The 11,692-nt window shown below is 41.6% G+C and overlaps 1 long non-coding RNA gene across 2 annotated transcripts in view; it reads left to right on the forward strand.

The window, feature by feature from the left end:
• LOC112659694 (uncharacterized) overlaps window positions 1-8,428 on the forward strand; it is a 35,724-nt gene extending 27,296 nt beyond the window's left edge. The window contains exons 4-6 of one of the 2 annotated variants that reach the window (XR_003136444.3): window positions 1,867-1,962; window positions 3,272-3,469; window positions 7,543-8,428. This is a non-coding gene — a long non-coding RNA (uncharacterized LOC112659694). The remainder of the gene's footprint in view (window positions 1-1,866; window positions 1,963-3,271; window positions 3,470-7,542) is intronic. The other variant, XR_003136443.3, reaches the window with a different exon arrangement.
• The last annotated feature ends 3,264 nt before the right edge of the window (window positions 8,429-11,692 follow it).

Genomic DNA, 11,692 nt, shown 5'->3' on the forward strand with positions numbered 1-11,692 from the left:
TGGGGTCATTCCCACATTCCGGGGCTGCCCCATTCTTGTGCCTGCTACCTGCCAGGGCTTTCCATTTCTCTTGGATCCCACTTGTCTGATGTCTTTCACGGAGTCCTTACATATTTATGTGTCACATCATAACTGTCCTTGTTTTTCATGGCTATTGCAGAATTCAAATGCATTTTTAAAATATTCTGTTATGACCAGAGATTTGCAGCCAGAGGCAGAAGGCTTGAGGATGATGTAGCCTAGGGTTTGCCAAACCTTTCCTGTAAGGGCCAAGTAGTAAATATCTGAGGCTTTGAAGTCCAGACGGTCTCTGTCTCAACAGCGCAGCTCTGCTTTCGTGTGAAAGCAGCCATCAGTGATAAGTGATGGATGGATGTGGCCAGGCTTGAGTCAGCCTGATTTATAAAACAGGTGTTGGGCAGGATCTGACCCGCAGGCCCTCATTTGTGGACAACTGACCGAGACAGCTTGCTTGCTTTTTTTTTTTTTTTTTTTCTTTTAAGATTCTATTTATTTATTTATTTGTCAGAGGGAAAAAGAAAGCACAAGCAGAGGGAGCGGCAGGCAGAGGATGAAGCAGGCTCCCCACTGAGCAGGAAGCCTGACTCGGGACTCGATCCCAGGACTCTGGAATCATGACCTGAGCTGAAGGCTGGTGCTTGATTGACTGAGGCACCCAGGTGCTCCAGACACCTGTTTTTTGTAATAGGGCCTCGAAGGAGATTTGCCCAAAGCTGTTCGCCTAGTGAGCGGAGGAACCAGATTGGTCGCCTCTTCTGCTTACTCCTCTGCGAATCTGTGATCTTTCTTCCACTTTGTTCTTTTTGTTAGAGAGATACCTAAACATATCTCCTTTGGAAACAAGGAGGTTACTTTCCACTTCTTACTCTGTGTTCTGTGGCTGGAGAGCAAAGAAAGCCAAGGCCAAGTCGCCTGACTGGGGAGCCACTGGGAGGTCAGAGAACTGGGTGTGCTGGGTGGGTTGTTGGCATTGGCATTGGGACCAACGGGGCGCTCTTGTCCACATCGTGGGCTTCCTTTTTATGGGCCATTAGAGACATTTGGCAAGATCAATGAGGCGTAAAGTATTTGAGCTCTTCTGAGACAAGATTCTAACATAACTGTTCATATTATTACTCCGTTGTACTCACTGTGGCACCACAGGGGATCGAATTTAGTATCCTGGTAAATGCCAGCTTTGGGCAGCAGGAAAGGGCTTACACCTGAAGCTTGGGTTGAGGGTTGAATCTGTATCCTGCCACTTACAAGCTGTGTGACCTTGAAAGAATTACTTAAAACCCTTGCTTGTCATTTGACATGAATGAGAAAAATGAGAATTACAATGCCAGTCTTATAGGGTTGTTTTGAAGGTTAGGTGAGATGATGTATAAGAAGGTAATTGATACGTTGAAAAACACTGTAAAAACATACCTTATTAGCATATGGATTGGGAATAGAAGCTGTGATGCAAACAGCACATAGAGCACGTTCATGCCGATTGCTGTGGTTGGGTGTTTGAAATGCAGGGAATGGGGCGGATAAATGAAACAGTACACTCGGAACATGCTAACTAGCCAGCCTGGATGACATTTAGTAGAAACTAAATGTTAATTTATGTTGGTTTAGATTTTATTGTTCCCAGGAGCTTTATGTCAAGTTAGTGCATCTACTTCTAATCTTCTTAGAATTATCTGGGAGAATAAATCAAAATTTCTTTCCATTGAGGGTGTTTAAATGAAGTGCTCCCTTTAAAAATGCAACTGTATAAAATGTAGCACTGCTCTGATCTGAGGAATGCCAAGCTGAAGTGAATTTCACTTGTTTGTTTTATAAAGTCATTCTTCCTTCTTCTTCTTTTAATTAAAGCCAGGCAGTGGGACCTCAAGGTCAGAGGGTGGACTCTGGATCTAGAGTCTTTGAGTTCCAGTGTTCCCATTTACCAGCTACATCACTTTGGGCAAGGTAATTACTCGCTGTTTCTCACTGCTTTCATCCATAAAGTTGGGAATATAATAGTTCATACCATTTTTTAATTGATTAATTAATTAATTTTTTTAAATGGCTCATCTTAAGAATTAAATGTGTTGGTGCATGTTAAACTTTTCGGAACAATGCTTGGCTTGCAGTAAGAGGTCATTAAGTACAGGCACGCCTCAGAGATACGGCAGGTTTGGTTCTAGACCACTACGACGAAGCAAATATCACAGTAAAATGAGTCGAGTGAATTTTTTGGTTTTCCGGTGCACACGGAAAGTTATGTCCACACTATACTGCTGTAGTCTATTAAGCGTGAAATAATGTTATGTCTAAAAAACCCCTCAATGTACATACCTTAATTAAAAATAATACCTTATGCTTAAAAAACGCTAACCATCATCTGAGTTGTTACCACTGATCACAGATCACCATAACACATAGAGTCATAATGAGAAAGTTTGAAATATTGTGAAAATTACCAGAATATGGCACAGAGACATGAAGTAAGCACACGCTGTAGAAAAGTGGCACTGATGGTCTTGCCTGATGCAGGGTTGCCACAAACTGTCAATTTGTAAAAAATGCAAAATCTGCAAAGTACACTAATGCAAAATGTAGTAAAATGAGGTATGCCTGTATTAGATGTTATTATGCATTGCCAACACTATGCTGAGCATGGCACTAAGGCTCTAAGACGCCCGACCTGTGTTGAGAGAGCAAAATGAGCAGATCTGAGATATTAAAAATATTTTGGTCTCAGTGATGTGGAGAGAAAGAATTGGAGGCACACAGAGGCAAAATGGGGAAATGCTTAAGGAATGAAACTGTTGCTTAATTTTAAGAGAACCTTCAATAGGCCCTCAAGACCTGGGTTATGCTTTGCATTTCCTTTTATGTCTGAGAAAACCTTGATTGCACAAGTGATGAGTGGTGAAACCTGGTTTTGACTTCAAAAATCTTTTTTGGGGCGCCTGGGTGGCTCAGTTGGTTAAGCATCTGCCTTTCGCTCAGGTCATGATCTTAGGGTACTGGGATCGAGCCCCTGTTGGACACCCTGCTCAGTGAAGAGTCTGCCCCCCCCATAGCTCCTCTTGCTTGTGCTCTCCCTCTGTCAAATAAATAAAAAAATCTTAAAAAAAAAATCTGCCCTTTTCTATGGTAGACCATCGCCAGGCCTGTCCTGTAGAAGCATCTGGCAGCCCAGTGGCATGGCAAGGAATCAAGTGTGGCAATAACTATGTTATATAAAGTCCTTTGTCAATGCTAATAGCTGTGTTATGTTACTGTCGTGCAGTGGTATGTTTTGAACCTGACCTTGGATATTAGCTTACTTGATGCATGGTAATACATACTGTCCTTGGGTACTGATGCTGACGGATCCTGCCTACCTCCAATGCAAGCTCCCGGGTGTAAATGAGACAAGAGTCTGCAGTTGGTGGCTCCCCTGGCTCTCCGGAGAGGATCCCTAGTTTCATGCAGGCTGTTGAAAATGGTAAAACTAACAGATGCACTTTCTTGAGAAACAAGGGAGGGCAGCAGAATTGTATCCATACACAGTAATGGAAATCCCTTGGTCTCACGTGTATTTTTGCATCCTTTGTTTGCTTGTTCAGTGGGAAAACAAAATGTAAGTAATGAAGCTCAAATCATTGTCTTTACCAGTCTTTGTGCCCCGAAGCAGCTTTGGGCTGGCTTGTCTCCTACTTTACTGCCCCATCCTCCACTGTTACTAAGCTCAGACCTTCCCAAGACTCCCCATGCTGGTGGAGAATTTACTACTTCGAAGTTGTGATTTTCACCACCAGCAGAGAGTCCAGAAGGACTCCTTCACTGTGGGGGAACTGGCATTAACCATACAAGAAACCTGATACTCTCCACAGGTAACTGTATCTTTCAAGTTTCTCTGTGGACCATTTTTTAAAGATCTGAGAATGCTGTCCATAAACTGGCATCCAGTTATGAAGAGAACTGACATTTTCCCCTTTATTCTCTTGCCATAGCTTAGATCAATAAAATTTCCTAGAAATATTAATATTTATAAATTGAGGGAGGTCAGCTTCCTGTTATGGTGGGATAAAGATGGTGGTAATTCCTCTTTGTGAAAGCAAGTATGAAACTGAGTGAACCTGTCAAAAATAACTATTGAAAGGCACTAGAAATTGACCAAAGGCAAATAACAGAGTGAGAACAACTTATCCTTGAAAATGAAAGAGTTTTAGGTAAGAACAGCAGGCTTAAGTGGCCCTCTTGTCTGAGACTACTGGATGAAATTTGCTATATTTTATCAAAATTAAGTCAGTATTGTAGTGCCTGGCTGGCTCAGTCAGTAGAGCATGCAACTCTTTCTTTTTTAAAGATTCATTTATTTATTTGAGAGAGAGAGAACATGGAAGGGAGGGGCAGAGGGAGAGTGAGAGAATCTTAAGCAGACTCCACACTGAGTGTGAGCCTGATGTAGGGCTCAATCTCATGGCTCTGAGATCATGACTTGAGTTGAAACCAAATGTTGGATGCTTAACTGACTGTGCCACCCAGGTGCCTCGAGCATGTGACTCTTGATCTTGGGGTTATGAATTCTAGCCCCACATTGAGCGTAGAGATTAGTTAAAAAAATAAAATCCAAAAAAAAAAAAAAGAGGTTAAGTCAGTATAAACCTGAAAGTAGATTGTGATGAGTTAATGGTTTGTGGCAATTGAGATAACTCTAAACAAAACAAAACAAAACAAAACAAAACAAAAAAACACACACACCAAGAAAAACCCCAAAGCTAAGAAAATAGTAGAGGAATTAAAATAGTATACTAGAAAATATATTTAACACAAAGGAAGGCAGTAAAAAGGAATAGAATAAATAGGACAAGAGACATATAGAAAACAAATGGCAAAATGTCAGACGTTGGTCCAATACATCGACAATTATATTAAAAGGCAGAGATTACCAGACTGGATAAAGAAGCAAGATCCCACTATGGGCTGTGTATAAGAGATACACATTTGTTTAAAGACACAAAACTGGTTGAAAAGAAAGTGATGGAAAAGGTACAGTTTGCAGAGAATAGCCATAAGAAAGTAGGAGTGACTATATAAATTTCAGACAAAATAGGCTTTTTGACAAAGAATATTACTAGAAACAATGAGGAATATTTTTTAATCATAAAGGGTCAATACATCAGAATACTCTAACATTTGTAAATGATCATATATTTAACAACAAAATACATGATGCAGCAGGACAGAGTAGAAAGGAGAAATTGATGTTTCAGCAATTATGGTTGGAGATTTTAATAGATCTAATTAATGGAATTTCTAGATGGAAAATAAGAATAGAAAAGAAAATCACTTTTAACTTGACCTATCTGACATATATAGGATACATCTAACATTAGCATAGTACACATTCCTGTTATTGTTGTGTGTCTCATCATTTTTGATTGAATACTGGACATTTTGTATAAAAGAGTAGGATTTATGCCCAGAAATGGGCATGACTCTTCTCAATGTTTCATAAGAGAAGGTTGAGCCAATGCAGCCTCAGTTTCAGCTGATTGTAGGTTTTGTTGTTGCTATAATTACTATTAATATATCATGGCCTTTTAATTCCTCGGGGGGGGGGGGGTTGCCACTGCCTGGTACTTAATGTGGATTCTAGGATGCTGGTGGATTTTTCTGTGTTCCCAATTCACCTGCAGCTTGAAGCAGCCCTTCAAAGACTGCATAAAGGGTCTTTCTGTGTGGCTCTTGTCTTTCTCACGTTGTATCCTGCCAGTTGTTGGTAATTTGGTGAGAGGCCAAAGATGGGTGTGAAGTGAGGGCTCTTCATTCTCTTGATCTGCCTCACTAAGCTAGGTCCTGGGGACATGGATCTCAAGACTGGGGCTTTTTCAACTTTCGTGTCTCTCATCTGGCATCCAGACTCTTAACTATCAGTGAAGAATTTTGGGCGGGAGATAGTTCTCTGCTCTTCCCTGGGTGGTAGCTGACCTCTACTTTGTGTCAAAACAGAAGCAGCAGGGAACCTTTGCTTGAGATTAATGACCGGTGGGTTGCTTTGTTCCTTCACACCCCAGCCCTGGGGGTAGATTGCTAGCCCTTGTTGCCCATGCATAGTTGGTGGTGGGTTTGAGGGGGGCTGCCAGACTCTGCCCTCACAGTTCATCTTTGCCTGGGACAGGGGGAGAAATGGAGGGTTTTCTGCACCTCCACAAGTGATATTGGCTTCGATCTCTGTTGGCTTCTATCCGTGCCCAGAAGCAATGAATCTTTGCCTGGCCTATGCAGAGGGGTGGGGGTGGGCACTTCCTGCCCCTTCCCCAAGACCACAGCTCCTGCTTCCAGAAAGGTCTTTCTTCACAAAGGGAAGGGGATCGGGGCCTTGTGTGCCTGTGCCCTGGGTGGGGGGTATTGGGAGGTGGGGTGAGGGAGTGCAGATCTCTTGTCTGGAGCAACCAGGGATGTGAATGTCACTCTAGTCCACACTGGGCCTTGAAGAATTCCTTAAACATGTATCCATTTTCTGTTTACCTTCTTCTAAGCTGATTGCCTCCTTAGGCTGTGCTTTGCCATAGGTGAAGCAGTTCAAGCATCTGGTCTCTCCTAGGGGCCTGTCATCTGACATTTAGTTCATCTGTCTGCCTAGCTGTGTTAGCTCCTGGTGGACTGAAGGCAAATCATAATTTTATTAATTATCCAGCTTTCTGTTGCCTTCAAGGTGAGTTCAAGGTCAGTTCTTTTGCAGCTTTCTGCATCTAAGAGGAAGACAAACAGGAAATCTCCCATTTTTAACTTTCTTTTTGAGTCTCCTGTGCCATGAGTAGGTAACAACTCTTCACTCTTTGGGGAAAAAGGTGATCATTAAGTCTCTAAGTACCTGAAAAGAAATGGAAGCCATCAAGACACCTTATCCTTCCTTCTTTAAAAGTTGAATGAAGGGGCACCTGAGTGGCCCCATTGGTCAAGCGTCTGCCTTTGGCTCAGGTCATAATCCTAGGGTCCTGGGATTAAGCCCTGGGTTGGGCTCCCTGCTCAGTGGAGAGTCTGCTTCTCCCTCTGCCTCTCCGCCTATCCCACCCCTCTCATGCTCTCTCTTTTCCAATAAATAAATAAAATCTTAAAAAAAAAAAAACAGTTGAATGAAGAACTAAACATTCTATAGCTCATAGTCCTAAGTATAAAATATTCATATTTTGATATTAAATGAACAGGTTATTTTTTTTTTAAAAGAAGGTCATGAAGAAATGGGGGACTTGGTTGCAGATTTTGACTGGGTTTTGTTTTGAATAATTTCAGATTCTTTTTTTTTTTAAAGATTTTATTTATTCATGAGAGACACACACAAAGAAAGAGAGAGAGAGAGGCAGAGACACAGGCAGAGGGAGAAGCAGGCTCCGTGTGGGGAGCCTGATGTGGGACTTGATCCCGGGTCTCCAGGATCACGCCCTGGGCCAAAGGCAGGCGCTAAACTGCTAAGCCACCCAGGGATCCCCAATAATTTCAGATTCTTAATAGTTGCTTAAATTATTGCCATTATTGTATTATATTGAACATCTTTTTTTTTTTTTTTTTAAGGTTACAAGTTTGTGTGATTTACATACGTGTACAGTGAAGTATTTGGAAGAGATGGACTTTGGCCAGTCGATGGAATTTTATTTGATCTTCTCATCAAATGACTTTAAAAATGAAATGAAAAGTTCCAGCTTTCATTTTTTAATTCTTTTGGCAAGATATGATGAAAATAAATCCAAGAAGAGTAGGAAGATGTCATGTGAAATGCCAAGAAAATGGATTAACAAAAAAAAATCATCTGTTTTAAGGTGGAGCAGTTCAAATATTAAGAAAAAGATCTCTTTCTTTTGGCAAGAGAGACATTTTGGTGGTTTTATTTCTTGGATAAAGAATGGGTCATTCCTTATTTAAATTAATGGATACAGCCAGCAATTCACATGAACCTCTGACCCACCTGTCTAGAGAGAGAATGGTAAACCAACAAGGATACAAAAAAACAAAATTAATCCCAAGAAGGAAATATTTGGTCTAAAAGCCCACAAGAACTTTGTGGGTGTCTGAGACACCACAGCATGGTGAGGCGACTGTTTTGCAATTAAGAAAATATGAAACTTTTATGCGAAACCAACTCGCAAAAGCTCTAGCTCTTCCGTTTTTAGGTGTGAGGCCAAGTTACATCTGCATAGGACTCCGTCTGCGTGATGAGTAATGTTGAATGTGGCGGCTTTTTTTAACTGTAGAATAAACACAGTCTTCACACAGGATCTTATTTTAAAAATTGCATGTCTCTTTTACTCCCTAGGTTTTATGAAATCATCTCTTACTCCTACCTACAAAATTCTAAGGTCCTCCTAGAATAGAATTACTTTTTGGTGACATGTAAAAAAAGTCATATGAAATTCAGATTTCAGTGTCCATAAATAAACTTTAATGGAGCGCAGCCACCTCATTTGTCACGTATTGTCTGTGTCTGCTTTTGCTCTATAGCCACTCTGTTGGGTATTTGTCCTAGAGGCCATGTGGCCCACAAAACCTAAAATATTTACTCCAGTTCTTTACAAAGTTTGCTGACCCCATACTACACATCAGTATGCCTTGAACTTGAACATTCATACCAGTCATCCAAGGATGTTACCAAAATGTAGACTGAGCCTTCCTTCCTTCATACCTTTCTCTCTCCTTCTTTCTTTCTTTCTTTCTTTCTTTCTTTCTTTCTTTCTTTCTTTCTTTCTTTCTTTCTTTCTTCTTTCTTTCTTTCTTTTCCTTCCTTCCTTCCTTCCTTCCTTCCTTCCTTCCTTCCTTCCTTCCTTCGAGTGTGCATCAACAGGGGGAGAAGCAGAGAGAGATAAAGAATCTCAAGCAGACTCCCCGCTGAGTGCAGAGCCTGATGCAAAACTCAATCCCATGATCCTGAGATCATGACCTAAGCCAAAATCAAGAGTCTGATGTTTCACTGACTGAAACATCAGGCACCTCCAAAATGTAGATTCTGATAATCTGATGAGTGGTTAGTGAGAAGAAGCTCTGAAGGAGATACAGACTTTACCACTTCCTCTCTTGGAGGCTGCGGGCATTTCTCTTCTCACTTCTTGGAGCTTCTGTTCTCTTCTTGCTCACTTGGACCCAGAGGAATGTGGGTCAGCCACACAGAGGGAGGCTGAGTGCAGCCACAGGAAAAAGAGGGACAGCCAGCAAGATCCCCTCTGTCAGCAGAGCTCGTTGAGAGTCTGAGGCAGGATGCAGGGCTGTGGAGGGAAGGGACAATGTGTGGAGGGAGCCACATCCAACTGTAAAATGTGCCTCCACGTCTCACATGGTATCTTCTCCTTCCCTCCCCTCCCCTACCTGGGCTAAAATTCCCACCATTATGTTCCCATAGGTCTAGAATAGGATTCCTTTTGGTTTGTTTTGGTAGCACAGGCTGACACGGTCGGGAGGACTCCAGACTCTCTTCTTGCCTCTCTGGCTTCTCTTTCCCCATCTTCTTTGCTTTATCCCTTTCCTCTCTTCATCCCAGCTCCCTTCTTGTCCTTCTCCTTTCCTTACTCTGTATACTCTTCCTGGGCGATGGCACATGTTTCCATGGCTTTTTTGCTATTTTTGTATTGATAATTTCCCATCTTTCTCATCCGGGCTTTCTTCTAAGTGTTGGTTTGCCTGCTTGAAATTTCCACTTGGATGTATTGCACTCAGTGTGGCTTTAATATTCCTCCAAGGGAGCTCATGACCATTGACTCCAGATGGCTGGTCCCTCAGTGCTTTCCCTTGTAGTAAGTGATGAGTAGCCCCCACTCAGACGTTCATGCCAGAGACCCAGGAGGCGGTTTTGCCCCTCCCTTCTTCCTGAACCCCCATGAGCTATTATTACGACCACCTCCTAAACATTCCTGGGATCCATCCACTTCCGTCTAATGGTTCCCATTCTAATCTAAGTTCCCACCACATGTCACTTGTTCTTCTGCGATAGTTTTCTGTGGAATCCCTGGATTTAATATTGCCAAGCTAAACTGTGGCCAGAGCAGTCTCCTTAAAATGAAAACGTGATCATATCCTGCTTCATCAGAATAAAGTCTAAACTCCCTCTTCCAGGCCACAGGCCCTGCATACCTGGGCCCTGCCCATGTCTCTGGCTTGTCTTGTGATTTACTCCCGCACTCCCTGCGTTCCAGCCATAGTCAGTTTTCCCCATGTTCTTTTTTAGCCAAGCCGTTTAACCATGATGGGGCCTATAATTCTCCTTCTACCCATCATAAAATGCCTTTTATTTCTAGTCTTAAAATTTGCTTCCTCTGAGAAACCCTTCCTGAGCCACCAGATGAGGTCAGATATTCTGGGTGTGTGTTCTCATCGCAGCCAGCTCATCACAGTGGGTTGGATCTGGAGTGTAATACAATTTAGTTGTATCTACACATTACAATAAAGAAGTAGGATCTTATTTGCATCTTGAATCCTCATGGGCAGCTTACCTAGCCTACTCCTTGTCCCACAGCTTAGCCCTACATGGTCCTACACCTGAAGAGTTTCAGTGCTGATAAAGACCGTGGCTGGCTGGCAATCGCTGAATAATCTTACATAATGAGAGAAGAAGATCTTCTAAAATCGTTCTGGGAGTGCATTCTCTGAAGGATGAGACGTTTGGGATGGCAGTTACGTGTCTAGACTCTGGAGTTATTGCTGAAGGTAACACTATTTTTTTTTTTTCCAAAGGCAGTAGTAACTAAATTTAGTTCAAAATATTTCACATCAGTTCTCCAGAAAGTGAGAAAATACAGCTTTTGAATTCACCTGTAACACAACAAAATGTGATATGAACAACCATGAGATCTTATTTTTACTTAGCTTTATCCAGCCCACCTGTCATTTCCATCAGACTGAGAACACTCCTGGTATAATTTCCTGGTGTTGAATTATCTCAGATCTGTGATAACTGTACCTTTGAAAAGATATCTAGAGGATAGTCAAACATTCTTCAGTTTAGCACATTAAAAAAAGACATTGTTTGCACAAGGAAAGTTTTAAGTAATAGATGGATTTTTAAAAGATTACTTGAGGTCATTGTGTTTTATCAGTTGAAACTCTTCATGTGAATATGGCATCTTTTTTTTCTTTAAAGATTTTATTTATTTATTCACGAGAGACACACACACAGAGAGGCAGAGACATAGGCAGAGGGAGAAGCAGGCTCCCTCTGGGGAGCCCGATGTGGGACTCGATCCCAGGACCCTGAGATCACGACCTGAGCCGAAGGCAGATGCTTAACCATTGAGCCACTCAGGTGGAATCTTTAACATGTTTACAGAGTATGATTCTTAAAGAGGTGAAATTATGATTCCCAGGCAAACATAACATGTGTTACTGATTTAATTTAATTTATTAATTAATTGAAGAACCCATTAGACATTAATACTGGTTGAAAGAACATTAAGAAGCTAGGACATTTATAGGCAACTGCATGAAGAAATAATAGAGTAATATTGCTGAGTTATAAAACTGTTTAATGTCTAGCGGGCCATAAATCTTTGGGAGCTATCTGTTCTGTTGAAGAGTTACCAAGTTCACTAAGTCTTGAATCTTTAATCATTGGTACGAGTACAATCCCAGACATAATTCTTGGGTGGCTATTGCCCCATCTGATTCTGAAAGTATGCCCTATTTCCACCTTTTGCCTTTTACCCCCAACTTTCAGACAAATTTTCCGAAGTGTTGTTTCAAA

The sequence above is a fragment of the Canis lupus genome, chromosome 11, assembly GCF_003254725.2.
Source record: "Canis lupus dingo isolate Sandy chromosome 11, ASM325472v2, whole genome shotgun sequence".
NCBI lineage: Eukaryota > Metazoa > Chordata > Mammalia > Carnivora > Canidae > Canis > Canis lupus.